At 48.2% G+C, this 16814-nt stretch overlaps 1 protein-coding gene across 1 annotated transcript in view; it reads right to left on the reverse strand.

The window, feature by feature from the left end:
• The window catches only part of LOC134021594 (G-protein coupled receptor 22-like), a 32768-nt gene extending 17165 nt beyond the window's left edge, over window positions 1-15603 (reverse strand). Inside the window, exon 1 of the mRNA XM_062462609.1 lies at window positions 15583-15603. The gene's annotated coding sequence lies outside the window, so the exon portion shown is untranslated. The remainder of the gene's footprint in view (window positions 1-15582) is intronic.
• Window positions 15604-16814: the final 1211 nt, after the last annotated feature.

A 16814-nucleotide genomic window follows, 5' to 3' on the forward strand; every position in this document is an offset into this window, starting at 1 on the left:
GGTGTCATTTTTTGGAGGGCAGGAAACGTGCCCTGCTTTTGGTAATGACTTACAACCCCCCCCACCACACACACACCCGTACCACACCTCCATTCCTCCACACCTCCATTCCTCCACACCTCCATTCCTCCACACCTCCATCCCTCCACACCTCCATTCCTCCACACCTCCATCCCTCCACACCTCCATCCCTCCACACCTCCTTCCCTCCACACCTCCATCCCTCCACACCTCCATCCCTCCACACCTCCTTCCCCTCCACACCTCCATCCCTCCACACCTCCATCCCTCCACACCTCCTTCCCTCCACACCTCCATCCCTCCACACCTCCATCCCTCCATTTATGAAACCTAATCCCCCTGAGACACTGGCATAATGCGGTTGGCTTTAGCACCGCTCCAAATCCAAATGTCAGAGGAATGGTGCAGGGGCAATCTCCCCTCCTCCTCCCCTCCTCCCCCCTCCTGTCCCGTCGTCTCCCCTCCGTCTCCTCCCTTGTCTCTCCTGGCTCTTGTTCTTTGGTCTGGCACTGCGGCATGAGCAGCGGGATGCGCGGTGGGAGTTTGCCGGTGACAGTGATGTATGCACGCCCTCCTTGGCGAGGCCTATTGAGACATGTAAAACATCCTGTATAGAAAGAGACAACCTGGGCCTAAGACACACAGAGAGAGAGAGAGAGAGAGAGAGAGAGAGAGAGAGAGAGAGAGAGAGAGAGAGAGAGAGAGGCAGTGAGAGAGAGACACTGAGAGAGAGACACTGAGAGAGAGACAGAGAGAGAGAGAGAGAGAGAGAGAGAGAGAGAGAGAGAGAGAGAGAGAGAGAGAGAGAGAGAGAGAGAGAGAGAGAGAGAGAGAGAGAGAGAGAGAGAGAGAGAGGGAGAGAGGGAGAGAGAGAGCGGCAGGAGAGAGAGAGAGAGAGGAGAGAGGGAGAGAGAGAGAGCGGCAGTGAGAGAGAGAGAGAAAGACAGAGAGACAGAGACAGTGAGAGACAGAGAGAGAGAGACAGTGAGAGAGACAGAGATGAGAGAGACAGTGAGAGAGACAGTGAGAGACAGAGAGAGAGAGACAGAGAGAGGGAGAAGGATAGGACAGCGAGAGAGAGAGAGGAGAGAGAGAGAGAGAACAGACAGAGAGAACCTGCTGTCGTCTGGTAGTGTGGTCTGGGGGGAACGTCCATTCTTTGCTAGCACAGAGAACATGTGTGGAAGCCTATTCTGAGCTGCTCAATCCACCATGACAGGGGAGGCACACTTTCCTCTCGGTGCGATGGACTAACATCGTTGGGCTTCGATGAAATGCTGTAATTGGTTTCCAAGATAGATGCAGCCAATCAGATCAGGTTTGAGTCTCCATAGGTGGGCAAGCATGTATGTGACAAGTGCTTGGCATGACCTCCACAGAATGCCAATTTGCCAATCAAATCTGTATTTAGAAAACAGCGAGACGGTTCTCCAGATATTAAGCTGAGACAGTCTCTTAGGAACATTGATCCTGTCACAGCAGGAGGGGTAATAACTGCAATTACTGAACATTGTATCCAACTAATTGTCAATCAGCGGAAAGTTATGCATGACGTGTGTTACATTAAATAAAGGGTGGTCAAACTCATACTAATTGTATTTTTAGGTTCATGAAGGTTACCACCATAAGTGGCAACGGATACGCTTTGCAGTTTCATCAAAACCACTTTTAGCTCCCAACATCTATGCTTCCGGAAGTCTCTGTGGAAAGCAGGTTTTCACGTTTTGTTAAGAAGTTTTTTTCCAAACACATATCACTCCGTGAGACCTTGAATGTCATTTAAGCAGCCGCAGATAAGAAGGCTCAGCCTCTCCTGTTATCATCTTGACCCAGAATCATGAAGCAGAGCTCAGGAGGATACTGGCCTCATTCAGAGGCCTCCGCAAGCTGAGGGAGACAGGGAAAGTACTGTAGGGTGGAAGGACAGACAGAGAGAGGGAGAGAGAGAGAGAGAGAGAGAGAGAGAGAGAGAGAGAGAGAGAGAGAGAGAGAGAGAGAGAGAGAGAGAGAGAAGGAAAAAGGGTGAGAGAGATGGAGAGAGATGGCGAGAGTGAAAGAAAGAAATGGAGAGAAAGGGAGAGGGAGGTGAGAGGGAAAGGCAAGGAAAGAGAAACAGAGAGAGGGAGAGAAAACGAGAAAGTGAGAGAAGGGGAAAGAGAAACTGAGATGGTGAAAGGCAGTGAGAGAGGGAGTGAAAGAGGGAGGGAGAGAGAGAGAGAAGAGGGGGGGATTTATGGAGTAAATGCAGATGATCCCTATATGCTCCCTGAAACAGCCGAGCTGGAGATAATATGGTAATGATGGAGATGAAACACCCAACCAGAGCATCCCATTTCCTGGTTCAGGATTAGGCTGGGCGTGGGGGATCGTGGAGTGGCGTCCACGGAAGCACCTGATTGGCTAGATTAAAGTGTCACTGGGCAACGGGGAAGGTCTTTAGCAGGACCGGCTGTAAGCAGCTGAGTGTAAATCCTGGAAAATGTATCCCATGAAAGGTAAGGAGAGAAAGAATTTCATTTCATTTGAGATATCCAACCTCGCTCTCTCTCTCAGGGATTATGTTTCTGTTTTGTGTGTAGTGTGTCTTTTTCTACATTCTACTACTTGTGCTCTCATCGTCGACTCATCATCCAAGTCTCTCTCTGGCAACACTTTACCTTCAGGTTACATGAATTACCATGTGACTCGGAAATACGACTTTACATTAAGGTTATATAAACCATCACTAAACTGGAGGCAAATACCTATCGTAAAAACACAGCAGTTACATGTATTTACACAGTTAATGTAACCTCAATGTAAAGTGTTGCTATGTAGCTGCATGGTAGTGAATGTGAACTTCATGTAACATGTTTATACTTCTCTTCCCTTCCATGATCTACTAGGGTACCTCCTCCATATGTAGCTGACAGCCCAGTGCACACAGAACACATGTCACCTTGCTGCAGGCCAGACACTGACTCACTGGCAACTTATTTCACTTACTCAGAGAAAACGACTGTGCTGAGCGCCTCACGATCTGATCAGCCACTTGGTGCACGCTGTATAGGGAGTCAGGTGGCTGAGCGGTTAGGGTTAGGGTTAGTAATCTGAAGGTTGCCAGTTCGATTCCCGGCCGTGCAAAATGACGTTGTGTCCTTGGGCAAGGCACTTCACCCTACTTGCCTCGGGGGGAATGTCCCTGTACTTAGTGTAAGTCGCTCTGGATAAGAGCGTCTGCTAAATGACTAAATGTAAATGTTTCATGAAGGCTGCGATGTACAGTGTGTGTGCAGCCACAGGGTCATTGGAAGGATGACACAGCTAAACCACTGTCTGCTAATCGCATCGATGGCGTTGGCGCACCACTGAACACTGATGCTGAGTAATGTTCATGCCCGGCCAACTCTGTCACTCTCCTGCCAATCCCCCAAACACAGCACGGCCCAGTGATTTGGGCCGCTCACCCCGGACCCCACATCCTGCAGGAAGCACTTTTTATGATCAGTATGACAGATTAAACCAAAACAATGAGCTATTCAACTTGTAGCGGATTAACCTTACCAAAAATATCCTCAACCGTAGCTCCTGTCAATGGCCAGGAGGCTTTAACCCTTTCCAGCCCACTGGGCCTAAGACACACAGAGAGAGAGAGAGAGAGAGAGAGAGAGAGAGGCGGTGAGAGAGAGACACTGAGAGAGAGAGAGAGAGAGAGAGAGAGAGAGAGAGAGAGAGAGAGAGAGAGAGAGAGAGAGAGAGAGAGAGAGAGAGGCGGTGAGAGAGAGACACTGAGAGAGAGAGAGAGAGAGAGAGAGAGAGAGAGAGAGAGAGAGAGAGAGAGAGAGAGAGAGAGAGAGAGAGAGAGAGAGAGAGAGAGAGAGAGAGGGAGAGAGAGAGAGAGGCAGTGAGAGAGAGACACTGAGAGAGGCGGTGAGAGAGAGACACTGAGAGAGAGAGACACTGAAGAGAGAGAGAGAGAGAGAGAGAGAGAGAGAGAGAGAGAGAGAGAGAGAGAGAGAGAGAGAGAGAGACAGTGAGAGAGAGCGACAGTTCAAATATGGGTCTAAAAAGACCCATAAGACCCGCCTTAATATGTGTTGTCAATATTGTCAATGTGGTGTGCCAGTGAGGTTCAGGTGCTGGATATATTTTCTCCTCCCCCAAAGCAGCTTTGGGAACCAGTCTAACTCTATCGTAAAATCAGAAATTAACCAGAAGCTAGGTGTTCATTAAGAACTCAATAAAAACAGATGGAGAGCGAGCCTGTCCGGTTGTTAAAAAGGAGGGATGGGTGGAGGGAGGGTGGAAGGAGGGGTGGAGAGAGGGGTGGAGAGAGCGATGTGGAGCTGGAGGAGAGAGAGAGAGGGGGGGGGGGGGTGCTCGATAATAGTTTGAGCTCTTTCGAGCAACGGCAATCACCAATGTAAAAATAGGCTTGGCGGTCGGTCGTACCAATTAGTTATGAATAATAAGAGGGGGACTCGCATGGAAACATGTCCCAGCTGAAAACAACACCATCCATCTCTTCCTCTCATCTCGCATCCCATCGCCATAGTTACTCTTTGGTGTGCGTCCGCCTGTGAGCAACCATGCTGTCTCAGACTTCACGACTGACTAGGGTTAGGGTTAGAGGTAGAGTTGGGGCTATGTCGGGGTTGGGGCTGTGCTGGAGATGGCCCCCCCCCCTTCCAGGAAGACGTATTATCTGTGTCTCCTCTGTGTCTCCTCTGTGTCTCCTCTGTGTCTCCTCTGTGTCTCCTCTGTGTCTCCACTGTGTCTCCTCTGTGTCTCCTCTGTGTCTCCACTGTGTCTCCTCTGTGTCTCCTCTGTGTCTCCTCTGTGTCTCCACTGTGTCTCCTTTGTGTCTCCTCTGTGTCTCCTCTGTGTCTCCTCTGTGTCTCCACTGTGTCTCCTCTGTGTCTCCACTGTGTCTCCTCTGTGTCTCCACTGTGTCTCCTCTGTGTCTCCTCTGTGTCTCCTCTGTGTCTCCACTGTGTCTCCTCTGTGTCTCCACTGTGTCTCCTCTGTGTCTCCACTGTGTCTCCTCTGTGTCTCCTCTGTGTCTCCACTGTGTCTCCACTGTGTCTCCTCTGTGTCTCCACTGTGTCTCCACTGTGTCTCCTCTGTGTCTCCTCTGTGTCTCCACTGTGTCTCCACTGTGTCTCCTCTGTGTCTCCACTGTGTCTCCTCTGTGTCTCCTCTGTGTCTCCACTGTGTCTCCACTGTGTCTCCTCTGTGTCTCCACTGTGTCTCCACTGTGTCTCCTCTGTGTCTCCTCTGTGTCTCCACTGTGTCTCCTCTGTGTCTCCTCTGTGTCTCCACTGTGTCTCCTCTGTGTCTCCTCTGTGTCTCCTCTGTGTCTCCTTTGTGTCTCCTCTGTGTCTCCACTGTGTCTCCTCTGTGTCTCCTCTGTGTCTCCTCTGTGTCTCCACTGTGTCTCCTCTGTGTCTCCTCTGTGTCTCCACTGTGTCTCCTCTGTGTCTCCTCTGTGTCTCCTCTGTGTCTCCACTCAGGACCTGTCTTCGTCTTAAGTGGGAAATCAATAGGAGCCGGTGTGGCCAGTCAGTCACACTGGATTAGACTGGGCCTCTCTGTCTCCACAGAATCCCCTCCTCAGCAGACGGGCCTCTGTCCTCGCAGCCCAGAGCTTCATCCTCCTGTTGTCTGTGTGTGTTTGCATATGTGTGTTTGCATGTGTGGGTTTGCATGTGTGGGTTTGCATGTGTGTGTTTGTATGTATGTGTGTGTTTGTATGTGTGTGTTTGCATGTGTGTGTTTGCATGTGCGTACGTGTTCTAGCTAGGGCTCCTCTATATCCCAGCGTGTGTAGATGTGTGGAGATGTGTGTAGATGTGTGGAGATGTGTGTAGATGTGTGGAGATGTGGAGATGTGTGGAGATGCGTGGAGATGTGTGGAGATGTGTGGAGATGCGTGGAGATGTGTGGAGATGTGTGAAGATGTGTAGATGTGTGTAGATGTGTGTAGATGTGTGGAGATGTGTAGATGTGTGGAGATGTGGAGATGCGTGGAGATGCGTGGAGATGTGTGGAGATGTGTGGAGATGTGTGGAGATGTGTGGAGATGTGTGGAGATGTGGAGATGTGTGGAGATGTGTGGAGATGTGGAGATGTGTGGAGATGTGTGGAGATGTGTGGAGATGTGTGGAGATGCGTGAAGTGAGCTGTGCTTTCAAGACAGATGGAGAGAACGAGAGTGAGAATGAAGAAACATCCTTAAATAGCAACAAATGAGAAAGATTTCAGTTTCACAGCAGATGTATTTGCTTGTGTTGTCCATTAGAATAAATTCAAAGGACGCTAATGAATGCTGCATGAGAACTCCAGATTAAACTGATGTAAGAAAAACACATTAGCCCCATCCAAGCAGTGCATAAACATTGAAATTGGCATATGCATGTTTGGAGCAAGAGGAAATTAGATTTCAGAAGGCACCTGGAATTAATGCTTTGTACACCTGCTTGAGGGATTACACAGATGTTAGGGCATTCGCAGGGCTTCAAGTGGCAGCGCTACAGAAATACCAGTTCCCATGTTAGCTGCTTTCAGCCAAATTAGAAAAATAAGATGTGTTATCAGAATAAAGCACGTGGTGGCAGGGAGCCTAGGAATGAAATTCCTTCAAATGCCTTTTTTTTGTTAACCCCCCCTCCTTAAATTCCCCTGCCACAGCGCCCCTGCCTCGCCTCACCCTTGCCTCCCTTACCACCCACCCCCATAAAGCGCTCCATCTCCACGGTAGCGTGACAGCGTGAGAACATGGCTGGAATGCAGGACGACCGGGTTGCGGGCGGAGGGAACCTCGTTAGCATGCAGTGCAGCTGTGTCTCGTCTGGCTGGACGTCTGCATGCGCTTCACTCTCCCCAAAAACACAGACATGCTTGCTCTGAACACTGCCGTTTCGGACGGGGAAAACACTCCAGAGCATCTGTGTCTGGTGAGTTCACTGACACAGTCCGAAGAGTGTAAAGAGTGAAATCTAAATAGTGAAGATGTTCCTTGTTGACTGTATGTCCATGTCATGTAATGGACAAGGCAGCAATACCTTGACAGACCCTTTCTGGGCTGTGGGAACTGTCGTCAGTCCTGCCAGAAGGGAGCAGCTCTCAGACATGCTAACCTCACATGAACCCAAACCAGAGCACTGTTTTACTTGTGACGACAAGTTTCCAGTGGCACAGCCCCCGTTCGTCTGAGGTGACTAGTATCTGAGTGGCTCCTCCAGTCATAACTACAGTAATGAACCCATTAGCCATGAAATTGACTTTTCTGATAAAGAGGGAAGAATGAGAGTTTCATGGTCTAAGCTTCGCTTTTCTCACCTTTTTGTTTCTTTCATAATGACATTTTTTTTTACATTAAGACTTTTTATTAACGAGGATTTTTATCCCATGTAGGTTTCTATAATTGAATTTTCCGCCTTTTTTGTCATTCTTTAATTATGCTTTCTCTCAGAGTATAACTGGGATGAGGGGTGAGTAGTATTCAACTAGCTGTAATGTAGTTTATATACATCCCCAACAGGGTGGGGTGGGGGACCTGGGGATCTGGGGTGGGGGGGCCCTGGGGTGGGGGGGCCCTGGGGTGGGGGGGCACTGGGGTGGGGGGGCCCTGGGGATCTGGGGTGGGGGCCCCTGGTGGGGGGGCACTGGGGTGGGGGGGCCCTGGGGATCTGGGGTGGGGGCCCCTGGTGGGGGGGCCCTGGGGTGGGGGGCCTGGGGATCTGGGGTGGCGGCCCCTGGTGGGGGGGCCCTGGGGTGGGGGGCCTGGGGATCTGGGGTGGCGGCCCCTGGTGGGGGGGCCCTGGGGTGGGGGGCCTGGGGTGGGGGGCCTGGGGATCTGGGGTGGCGGCCCCTGGTGGGGGGGCCCTGGGGTGGGGGGCCTGGGGGGCAGAATTGACATCAATCTGGTGATACAGCATGAAAATTGTCCCCTGTTCAAATCCAATTAATCTCTCTCAGACCATGCAGGTGTGTGCAACACATGTGCTGATTGATTGTGGGTCTGTTTTGCACCTCTCCACTCCATGCTCAGCTTTAGAAATGTCAGGAAGAATAGAATGAATAATGCATGCAAGAATCAGCCCACCTTACAAATTGTATCTGTGTGTGTGTGTATGTGTGCACGCCTCAGAATGCCGGTAGAGATACAAATTGTGTACACAGAAAAAATGATTAGGACATGAGATTGTCTTGGGAGGGGGGGAGGGGGGGGGTCATGATGAGTGGGCGACTACCTTCTGTGTTATACTGTATATATTCATCTTTAGGAGAAAAAAAATCTCAATCAAAACCGGAACTTGGAAGTTCAGTGGGCGAATCAAAGCCTTGGAGAGGAAAGTTTCCCCCCGCTGGGTAATCTAATTAGAGTGCTCCTCGGTTCTCTGAAGGTCCTCTCGATGCACTCTCAATTTACAAAGTGTAGGCCAAAGCCATTAAGCTCTACTCTGTCTGCCAGAAAAGCAGCGGATCGCTCGACACCTGCTACAACAGAGTGCTAACTCTCTGAACATAGCTCAACATTACCTTGGATTGAGTGATGCTCAAGAGAGAGTGGAAGACACAAAGAGAGAGAAAGAGAGAGGGAGAGAGAGGGAGAGAGAGTTAAATCGTTTATCACTTGGCCATTTAGACTTGCGGCTCCGCGTGCTGAATCTGATTCTATGGATCTTTTTGAGTCACATCAAAACACTCCCGCCTAAACCATGAGCCATCTACAACAAGGCAGACGCTCCACTCTCTCCACTCTGGTAGAAACCATCACAGCTGGCTCTTCGGGTTTCACAATAAGCTGTCGATGATCTGCTGCGGTTGCTTTCTAGTCAACCTTCTGACAACAGCCATTGGAATCTGCTTGTATTTTTCTCAAAACGAGCAACGTAGATGTCTACTTTCGCCGCAACTTGGGAGGGGGGTGGGAGGGTGGGGGGGGGAGTAGACAGGAAGGAGAATTGTTTTGTAAGCCTGAAGAAATGAAGATCTTCCAACCAATCTTCTTGCTGCTTTCTTCTTAATGGGTCAGATTGTGAAAAAAGTGGTAGAGAAAGCAAAGGGAGAAAGAAGGGGAAGATGAACCCTTTCAAACTGATTGTTTTTCCTAATGACCATCTCTGGCTTGGTGTGTTTCCTCATTACAGCTGTGATTGCTTTACAAAGACCTGATCTGGCCTTTTCTTCAATTTTCCTACGTCAAAGTCGTTGGTGGAGCAAGAAATGGAGTGTTGTTTTGTTCTTCACTCATTTTCCATCGAATTACTCTCCCATCCATTTCTCACACAATAGCTAAATGCACAGCACAGCTCTGTATGTGCCGCACCAGTCCAGCCGCTGGCGTCTGCTGCTGCAGCGTTTATAGCTAACACTGGCTGGAGCAACACTCTTTGAAGTGTGAATGTATTTTTAGTCCCGCTTATATGACACACATAAATACAGGAGCTGCAATGGTAAGATGAGGCCGGAGAGAGACAGAGAAAGAGAGAGAGAGCAAGACGCAGTGAAGGAATGTATTGTGTAACTCCTCAGAACTATAAATGTAGATGAAAAGATATGAATGTGACCTGTTTTTCAGTGGGGCATATTCCTTGCGTTGCTCTGACGTCAGTGTTGAAGGTTGGCGACATAATGAAAGCATGTATGTTCTATAGTTTGAACATGATGGCTAGTTTTATGAACAGAACAAGTATTGTTTACATCCCAGGGTAGAAAACATGATTTCTTCATGATTCTGCACAAGATTATGGAACAATATCAGGACTCGCAAAATCGCTGGGTTTTTAACATTTACATAAAACGTTTTTTTTTGGTTTGACATTTTTGTTATCAAGAAAATGTAATCCGTTGCTACCCCCAAAATAATGTTTTACCAAAAAAGAAATGTCCCTAGAAAACAACATTTAACACAGGTGAAAAATTCAAATTATACCATTTTAAAGTTGCTAAAAATATGTCTTGTATCTTCTCTATCATAGACAACTTCTGCCCCCAACCCAAACCCTCTCTCAAAGGGGCCAGCCTTCACAATACTCATTCGGTCTACTGTACATCAACACAGTGCTATTGTAGCACTGCTAGATAATCCTTCATTGCCTTTTCGCCCAGGCTCGGCCATTCCACGACCATTCCACACAGCAGTGCTCTCTCACTTAGCCAGTCCTCCTCACACCTCTCATCTGCCCTCACAACCAACTGCAATTTTCTCTTCAATCCCTGTGTTCAGCTCCGTTTACCACCTTCCATTATCTTTCTCTCAGACACCCATCTTCTCTGAGACCCTCTGGTCATCTCAGTTTTTCTCTGTTTTTTTTCGTCTGGTTTTAACCAAGTCGTGACTTTCAGCTTCACTTCCCTGCTTGCAGCTACCAATTTTTTTTTTTTTTTACAACCAAAAAGGCTATTATAATATCAATGTTCATACATTGGAAACAATTTTGTCTGTCCTCTCGGAAACGGGCTCAAACACACTTTCCTGTGGAGTAAAATGTTCCTAAATATAAATAAACACAAAAAAACGTTTCAATCATCCAAATCTTTCTCAGCATCTATATTGACTTGCCTTGAGCTGCATTAGTGTCTAAACATGGTCTCTAGCCCACGGCCCACTAAAGCAATCAAGGACTATTGATCATGCTACACATCTAACTGCTGGTCGTGTTTGTGAGAGATTGCATATACAGTATGTGTGTGTATATTTGTGTGTGTGATCGTGTGTGTGTCTGTAAATGTGTGTGTTCCTGACAAGGCATTAGAAGTCTGGCCCATGTCCTGGAATCAATACTTGTGTTTAGCTGTCAGAACGAGGTTAGTGTTTTTATCCAGAGTATAGTATTATACAAATTCCAATAACATTCTTTCAGATCAGGGTTAACAGATAATTACACGCTCTCCTGTCTGGGGGGACAGGTGTTAGTCTACCTTTAGTACCTAAGTACACACCCTAATTATAAACAGAAGATCTAATCTGATTACTACTTACTGTAAACAGCTTTATATTTACACTTACACAACACTAAGTTCCCCCAACCCAGGCTTAATAGAAATGGTGTTGCTGTATGACAACCACCTCTTGTTGCTATGTGGGATTATCTATGTGTGATATGAGTATTTCTCCTGAAGTGGTTTGTGGAAAGGAACTGGATGGATCCAGCATGTACAGTAGTGTTGGCTTTGCTGTGTGTCCCACTCACACTGCCCTGTGGCGGAGACACAGGAAGATAACAGTGTGTGTGGGTGGGTCCAAGATGTGCTGTGTTATGTATGTTTATGAGGTGCATACACACGTGCACACACAATCCCTTTCCACCGCGCACACACATACACAATGCTGAGTGCTGGAAATACGGGGGCTGCTGCGGCAACTGCATAAGCAGTACCAACAGACAAACAGTACCAGAGGCTGTGTGTGTGTGTGCGTGCAATGTTTGGGTGTGCGTGCGTGCAGTGTTTGGGTGTGTGTGTGTGTGTGAGGAGGGCATGTGTTTTAGCCTTGATTAATGCAGCTTCGCCCTTGTGCGTTGGAGAGAGGAGAGAAAGGGGGACTGAGGTGAACCGGCAACATTAGCATTCTGCGTGTGCCTCTGCTGGAGTCTGGCTGGCTGGGACGAGCTCCGTTCCTCTGCTGTGTTGTAGATTACTGAGCCGTGCCTCATACTGAAAGCACTCACACACACACACTGTCTGCATTCATCGATGTACATTTACATTTAGTCATTTAGCAGACGCTCTTATCCAGAGCAACTTACAGTAAGTACAGGGACATTTCCCCGAGGCAAGTAGGGTGAAGTGCCTTGCCCAAGGACACAACGTCAGTTGGCATGACCAGGAATCGAACTGGCAACCTTCGGATTACTAGCCCGATTCCCTCACCGCTCAGCCACCTGACTCCCTAGTCAGACACCTTAAAGGCTCCCTGTAGACACCTTAAAGGCACTTGGTCAAAAAACACAAACACACAATGTTTGTAATCACCCATGTACTGTCGATAACTTATTAGACACCACATACTATAGATGTGCAAAAGACACGCCATGTCTTCCATGTAGCCAATTTGCCCATCCTGCTCTGGATGTACAAACCACTCAATGCCAGCACTGCCTTGCTTTGTCTATCAAGGGTGTCCATTTTTGTTTTATTGAGAGAGCTTCACACACTATTACAGCCCCACCCAAAACCTCTGGCAATAAAACTGCACATAAACCGTGTTGTCATTTCAGGCGAGGAACGTTCAAAGAAGAAAACAGGTGAAAGAACTCGCGTGAGTGCTTCCATTTTAGATTTACTTCGCAATCATCTCTAGCTGGCGTTACGTGCTGTTGTTTTTTCTGTGTTCTGCTCAACATCACTGTGAAGTGTGGTCGTAGGTCGTTGACGCAAACCAGATGCAGGACCATAGGGTGTTGCGAAGGTTAGCTGGAACTGAGGACTGTTGAAAGAATCAACACATCTAACTCTTGTGAGAGCTCCACCAGTTGTCATTGGAAATGTAGAAAACTGTTTCCTTGGTGTTATTATTCCGTTAGCAGGGAAGAGCTGCTCACAGTTATGCAGGGCAGCCTCCCTGTAGCCTGTTTAAGATGTCACAAAGCCAGTTCCATGCAGTTGTTATTGAGCCTGGCTGATGGTCTTTGAAGAGTTTGAGAAGCGGAGCGGGGAGAGGAGAGAGAGCTCTTTCCCCCCTCGTGACTGGGAGGATGGACTGCTCTTCAGAATCAGCAGAAGGCCCACACTCACACACACACTCCTCCAAACACACACCCAAACACACTCCTCCCACACACACACACATGCATGCTCCTCCGCACACGCACACTAGTCTGCAGAGTTGGATCAGGCAGCCTGTCGGTGCAGTAGTTATTTCTGCACTAGCCTGAGGTCACATATTGAGCGGGACCTGCCAGTAATAACTGGCTTCTCTGTGTCCTAGCCTGTTCCTGCTGTAATAGGAGTGACCCAGTGGTGGCCCAGCAAATCTAAGGAGGATTTGCTTCATGTTTCTGCTGTCTTCAAGTCCACGCTTTGCGAATCTTCCAGACACTTTGTGTTGTGTTAGTGTGATAAGAGAACGTGGGTTTCACAGCAGATGGTGTGACACGTTTGAAACACCTTAAAGAATCTCCAGGGTTTTCCCGCAGCACTTTTCAGTTAAGGCGGCCGTCTTCTCTAAGCAACACACGCCTGCCACCTACGCCTGCCAACTACGAAAAAAAAGGCATGTTTTTTTAATGTATTTTTTATAGCGATATCTGCCGTTGTCCTGTTTTCTCCCTTCCATTCCAAACCGTGACCAACGCCAGTCTCCCTTCTCCGCAGAATGCACTCCCCCCCCCCCCCCCGCTCCGCCGGCACACCCCACCCTACCACCTTAACTAACACATTTTCTGCCGAAAACCCTGCTCTCACACCTGAGGTGATTGTGAAGCCGAGTCTCCATAAGTCTGTGAGTCAAGAGGCGGTTCCATGCTACTTCAAGAACTTGGAACCCAGGAATACAATGTATTTTTTGGGATGCAGTGTTGATTGAATGATGAGTCACAGAACATCAATATCCACTACCCTCCATTCGCCTTGCAGTCACTGGTTCGAATGTTCCATTACGTCATTTATAATAATACTGATGATTCTGTTGAACTCATGCAGCTCTCTTTAGCCGTCAGACATCACATCATTCTCCACGTGGTCATTATTATTGACCCTGCGGCTTTTATTTGCGCCCTCTGACAGTGTTTAATGAGCGCGCGTGGACTGTAATGCGTGCCTGGCTGAAGGCTGTTATCTGATCAATCTTTTTAAAGGAAACCACGTTAATCAAGGAACCAACCAATCATTTCGTCCAGCTGAGAAACTGAGTGATGTTGATATGTTCTCCTGTTCTCCTTCCTGCTCTCCATGGTTACCTACTGATTCTCTAGTTGCTGGGCGATTGTAAACACACAAACGTCAGTGCACCCAACTCAAGGATTGTATAATAAACAAACCAAAAATGCCCTACTGATTCATAAACATAAGTATTCTCAACCACTGTGCTAAAGACCCAACTCACTCATATAAAAAATGGCCAAGTTTTGTGTACCACAGAATAATTTGCTTTCTTTTTTCCACAGACGAAGCTGCCTCTTCTCTTTGCTGCTGTTTGCATTCCTTCCACCAGCCTCTTTTCTGGCTGCCAAGAGGCACAGTGTGAAATAATTACACTTTGCAAATGATTCATATCCCCGGTGGTTTGGGGCGAAGCACATAAAATGATGTTGATGGCCCTCCATTGATCTTCATGCGTGTGCATGTGTCTGTCGTCTCTCACTTAAAGCCGCACTTCCTACCGTAGAGTCTGCATAAATACTCCCATGACTGTGTTTAAGGTCTCTGTTGAGATGTTTATGTCGAGCTCAATGATATACTTTTCTGCCATTCACAATTAACACTGCCTGTTCTACACGACGGATGTGGCTCTGAACCAACCAGGAACTCAGATCACCCAATCAACCCATGGATCTTTACGGCGTCCATATTTCTTCGTCCTCGTGGGCATAAAACTGCCATCTACTTGGACGTACATGCAGTACAGACCCCTGTCCCTTCATTCCTCCGGCTGCATGCACTAGTCCGGCTGCGTGCACTAGTCCGGCTGCATGCACAAGTCCGGCTGCATGCACTTGTCCGGCTGCATGCACTAGTCTGGCTGCATGCACTAGTCCGGCTGCTTGCACTAGTCTGGCTGCATGCACTAGTCCGGCTGCTTGCACTAGTCCGGCTGCATGCACTAGTCTGGCTGCATGCACTAGTCCGGCTGCGTGCACAAGTCCGGCTGCTTGCACTAGTCTGGCTGCGTGCACTAGTCCGGCTGCGTGCACTAGTCTGGCTGCATGCACTAGTCCGGCTGCTTGCACTAGTCTGGCTGCGTGCACTAGTCCGGCTGCGTGCACTAGTCTGGCTGCGTGCACAAGTCCGGCTGCGTGCACTAGTCCGGCTGCGTGCACTTTTCCGGCTGCGTGCACTAGTCCGGCTGCGCGCACTAGTCCGGCTGCGCGCACTAGTCCGGCTGCGCGCACTAGTCCAGCTGCATGCACTAATCCGGCGCAGATCCATGCTGAGGCTCCAGAATCTTCACACTATTCTTTCTCACGGCACAAACATTGCATCGTGGTCCTCCCACGCTGGTCTAGGTTTGCGCCAGCGTTACCTTTCATCCTGTCACTGTGGGCAGTGAGCAGTGTCACTCTGGCCCATAACACACCCTGCCCCTCCATCTTGGCTTGGTGGGGACGCGTGGCTCTGCAGTTCTCGTTAATAACCCCCCCCCCCCACACACACACACACACACGCATAAAGGTGGGGAGTGGGGGCCAGGGAAGTGGGCCACCGCTAATGATGCAGCCTGGGGGGTCCTTGTCCACGCAGGCACGCAGGGTCTGACTACTAAACACGATCATGAACACTGCGAAGAGCCATTACAGTGTGTAACACTGAATGTCAGTGACATGGCACCGCTAACCGTTGTTTTTAAGGATGTTGTTTGTAATCATCTTTGTATGTATATATTTTTGGAGCTGCACAGATATTTTGGTCGTCTACATGCTTCTCTCTCTGTCTCTGGTAGACAAATTAACGTTTTCGTAAATACTTCTTGTATGTCTATTAATGATCTACCTGGTGGGAAACATTCTTATTCTATCACTGCTCTGTTTAGGGTTCATGCATTTTTAAACAGTGTATTGAAGAATTCATGACCTTCATCAAGAGGTAAGAATCGATCAAAAATGGCTTTTATAACAGTTGCTCAAGTAACCATGTTTACTGTCTGTTCCGTTAAAGCTTTTATTTCCTTACACCGAATCAAACTGGTCGCAACCATAGCCATGCAATATAAAACTTTTGAACATTGTAACTGCAATGATTGTGAATCACCATGTTGAAGGATAATTGGGTGGTACTGTTCCAGCCTGCTTGTGTTTCTGCTCTGAATGTAAATTAGCCCTGTTTAGTGAGTGATGAACAGCCCCTGTCTGCCCCGAAGGACACAATATCTCCCCATTCCACTCTGCTGTGTGACAAGAGAAACTAGATGATTTACATGTTTTGCGCTTCTCCAATTAAGCGATTTGCTCTTCAGAGACCTGACGGAATGGTGAGGTTTAATTAAGGCTAAGAAAGTGCTTCACCCAGGCACAATTAAGCTGCAACCCTGCACTATGGAAACCAAACCTTTCTGTCCATAGGGGAAATCTACATTATACCCATTATGACTCACTAATCTCCAGTAACGTTCACTTATTATCATATTAATGATACCATGTTTTGGAAATGTCACCTGATGTTTTTCACTGCAGCAATCATGTTTCTTTCCAGTGTCTGATATGAATTTTATTTTCGTACCTATTTTTCTACCTCTCAAATGCAAATGGCCTAACTCACTGGATGACACTGTGTGACAGGGCTGTATCTCAGTCGCTGGGCAGACAGTACTGTGTCACAGTAGATGCCACTATGCAGAAAGCCCTTTGTCTCAGTAAATGACAGATTGTGTGCAGATCCTGTATGAAGTCATAAGGAGGTCAGACGAATATACCCCCGCCTCACCTCCCCCCCCCCCCTCCCACACACACTTACCCCCTCACACACACACACACACACACACACACACACACACACACACACACACACACACACACACACACACACACACACACACACACACACACACACCCTCTTGTGTAAAGTGTTTCTAATGGAAAGAAGCTGATCACTAAAGCAGAAGTCCACCAGTGGCACTCCAAGCCTCTCAAGGCAGAGGTGGGTGTTTGATG

Source organism: Osmerus eperlanus, chromosome 5 (genome assembly GCF_963692335.1).
Source record: "Osmerus eperlanus chromosome 5, fOsmEpe2.1, whole genome shotgun sequence".
Lineage (NCBI taxonomy): Eukaryota > Metazoa > Chordata > Actinopteri > Osmeriformes > Osmeridae > Osmerus > Osmerus eperlanus.